Source organism: Triticum dicoccoides, chromosome 7B, assembly GCF_002162155.2.
Source record: "Triticum dicoccoides isolate Atlit2015 ecotype Zavitan chromosome 7B, WEW_v2.0, whole genome shotgun sequence".
Taxonomy (NCBI): Eukaryota; Viridiplantae; Streptophyta; class Magnoliopsida; order Poales; family Poaceae; genus Triticum; species Triticum dicoccoides.
The window spans coordinates 44,594,549-44,598,346 of record NC_041393.1 but is presented as its reverse complement, the minus strand read 5'-3'; positions in this window follow the sequence as shown (position 1 = coordinate 44,598,346).

Genomic DNA, 3,798 nt, shown 5'->3' with positions numbered 1-3,798 from the left:
CATTGGTCTCAGCACATCCAACAATAACGACAAGAGCATCATCGGAACTATCATCACGAGCAACGTTAGCAAAATTTTCACCTTGTTTGTTACCTTTTCTCTTTTCTTTATTCTGCAACTTGAAACACTCTAAGATGTCATGCCTATCTCTCTTGCAATATCTGCAATATTTCTTGTCTCTGAATTGCGACCGACCCCTGTAGCCGTTTTTACTTTTGCCTCTGTTTTCATTATTGGAGTTCTTCTCCTTTGTCCTGCCACGAATAGATAATTCCTCGGCTTGGGATGAACTCGGACCATCATGAGGCACCATTAATTTCATCTTCTCCTTAGAGTTCAAAGCTTCATGAACTTCATTACGTGTGAGAGTATCACGACTGTATAATATGGTGTCTCTAAAATTGGTATAAGAACTTGGCAGTGAACAAAGTAACATTAAAGCAGTATCTTCCTCTTCATACTTAACCTCCATTGCAACTAGATCAGATATGATCTATTCAAATTCTGAAATATGATTCAAAACATTATCTCCCTCGGGTAACCTGTGCAGGAATAATTCTTGCTTCAGATGCATCTTGCTGGTGAGGTCTTTAGTCATGTAAATCCCTTCCAGCTTTAACCATATAGCGGCGGCAGTTTTCTCGCTCAAAACTTCCTGCAAAATATTATTATGCAAATGGAGTTGGATTTTTGACAAAGCCTTACGATTAATTCTTCTCTCCTCATCAGTCCAGTCCTATATTCGGTTCTTCCCGAAACTATCCAGTACTTCATCATAGTCAGTCTGTGCCAACAATGCCCGCATCTTGACTTGCCATAAGGTAAACCTTGTGTCACGGTACATCAGCGGAAGATTGCACTTCATGAAAGCCATGAGTAGATAAATCTGTATACACAAAGTAGTACAAGCCGTAGAAAAAAATCTTGATAGAATTAATTATGCGGAGCTAAAAACTAAAACAGATAACACCCGGTAGTTTCCTCGGGTAGGTGTAGCGACTGGAGTTTAAAAGCACAAGAGCCAAACTAGCACAAGTTCACGTGAGAACTAGGAGACTCAAATAGTTCTTTGTAGATGAACTGGCTTCGATCGTGGACTAGCAGCCGTAGCGATCAATTGAGTATCTCGTGAGTAGTAGCAGCAGCAACGCAATCCACTTCAAGCGAAGAAAAGCGCTAGCAGCTGCCTCGGGACTTGAGCAGTACGTGGAGAAGCACCAGAACTCGGCGACTTGTGATTTGACACCAGCGTGGATTGCTCGGGTAAGAACCGGATCAGCAGTAGAAAAACTGTCGGTCTCGACTTTTAATCGATCTCGCTTCGGATCGCCAGGTCGCGTTGGCGGCGGCGCACATGACGTCATAACCGTAATTCTCTCATCTCCAATCTCGTATATGCGACTTGGCTCTGTATACCACTTGTTAGATAGTAACGAGTAATAAACCAGACAGAGAGATACAGATTTTTACGTGAAAACCTTTGTAGAAGAAAACCACGGACGCACGAAGGCGCAATCACTATGAGGAGGAGTATTACAAGCACGAGACCACGGGTCGTCTTAGATGCGACTGGGGGTATATATAAGGGCAATACATGAGAGTCTTTGAAGGACAATAAACGAGTTGTACTCGTACGCGTCGGTACCAACGCAAAGGCCCACATATGTACTACGTCTAGTGCAACACGCTAGAATTTGAATCACAATTGGGAAACGCTTCCACCCGGTGCGCCAGCCGAAACATTGGGCCGGACGCACGCGGGCGTTACGCATGGTGGGGCCAGACATCGCTTTCTGATCTCTTATCTCTTCCCGTTTTCACGCATCTGTTTATTCTCCTCCACTCATCCCCCTCATTCCTCTGCTTTCTTTTCCTTTTCACCTTCCCACGCAATGGATGCTTCCACCATGTTCTGTCTTGTCATCTTCTTCCTCGTCCCTGTGTTTCGCCAACCCCCTGAGCCAGCGCCCCCCCTTCCCTTCCCCTCGATTCTCTCTCTTAGCTGCATCTGCTACTGCTCCATGATGACCGAAGCTACAATGGCCATGGCTGGCGAGTTGCATCCATGGCCGATGACGTGCAACACTGTTTTTGCTGCAACTGGCTATGAGGAAACTTCGACCGGCTCAAGGTAGAGCTGCAACCAGCAACTCCTTTTGCTACGACCGATGCATTTTTTTGTTGGATCGAGAGAATTGAGTGTTGTGACCGGCGTTCATCCGAGGTGCAACCAGCATCACAAAATGCTACATCGGGCTAGAGCGAACTGGCTATGACCGACGTGCGGAGGAGCTGCAGCCGGCAGTTCCAAATGCTACAATCGGCGTCCTAAACTGCTACGTCCAGTATCTTTAAAACCTTCAACACCAGACACGGAAGCTGGGTGGCCATGGCGCAACCGAAAAAAGGCTGCAACCGACAGATGAAAATGCTACATCCGGCACCTGAAAAAGCTTCATGAGACTATGGTGCTTTACAACCTAGATGCGACCGGCGACGGGAGGACGGCATTTTTGCTGCAACAGCCTTGATTTTTTGCTAAATTATGATGGTGACCGCTAGGTGCCGGTGCGCCGGTCCAATTTAACCGGCATTTTTGCTGCAACCGCCGACCAACGAAGTGCAACGAATCACCTCGCTGGTCACCACCGCTCGTAGGTCGGCCGCGGACGACAAAGAGGAGGTAAAACTGACGACGAGCAGTGGAAGAAGGTGACTCTGCCGTGTTTTGAGTTTCATCGTATTGCGCTTGTGTCATTGTCGCCGTGGCCACGCTAAGCTCGGCCAACCCAAGAAGAGCCTAAGACAATCATCATGTATCCATGCATGCTGGATCGATCCTGACATGCATGTCTCTCTTTGGGTAGCTACTAGGAAATCACCAGCACGCCTGCATATCTCTACAGAGCATGATTATTTGCAGATCGATCCGGTCACAGAGAATACCACAGAACTTTGAAGTAATGTGAATGGTGCTCTAAAAAATACTACATCCGTCCTGATTTATTGATCCCCTGGTATTTTATGTCAAATTTTGACCATAAATTTAACTAACAAAATATTAATACGTGTCACCAAAAATTATATCGTTGGATTCGTATTTGAACATAGTTTTCAATAGTATAATTATTGGTGACATGTATTGACATTTTGTTAGTTAAATATATGGTCAAAATTTGAAACTAAATATGAAGGGGGCCAATAAATCAGGACGGAGATAGTAAGGATGAGCCTTTAGACATGATCTAGTTTAGTACGACGGAAATTGCAATAAACATTTCTTTGTCGGGTGTCCTAGTGCTCCAAAAATGCCTCCTGCCATGGAAAGTGTGCCACCACCATGGGTTTGATCATGCGCTCGCAGATCCGAGGAGGCTGCCTGGCTTGATCCAGCCGACAATAATGTTTGAAAGAGGTGGGGAACTTCGGATTGAAGAGGCGAAGATAGCGGGCAAGGAAACAAGGAGAGATTTAATGGGGGGAAATCGACAATGCCACCTGATGCGTCGTAAAAGTGACAATTTATGTCCAGCTAACAAGTGTTGAAGTATTAAAATTTGTATACACATTGCAATGGACAGCCTGGTGGACTTAAAAAACATTTAACTATAATGAATTATGCACCTCTATTACTGGCAAGTTCTGCCCATATGCCACCAGCTCCTGCATGGTTCATGTAGTTATAACATATGCCACCAGAAGTTAATATGGGAAAGAACAGAATATTGTTGAGAAGGGATTGTGATGAACATTGGGTAACCTCGAAGATCCCAAACAGTGTGTTTGGGATCTTGTGAC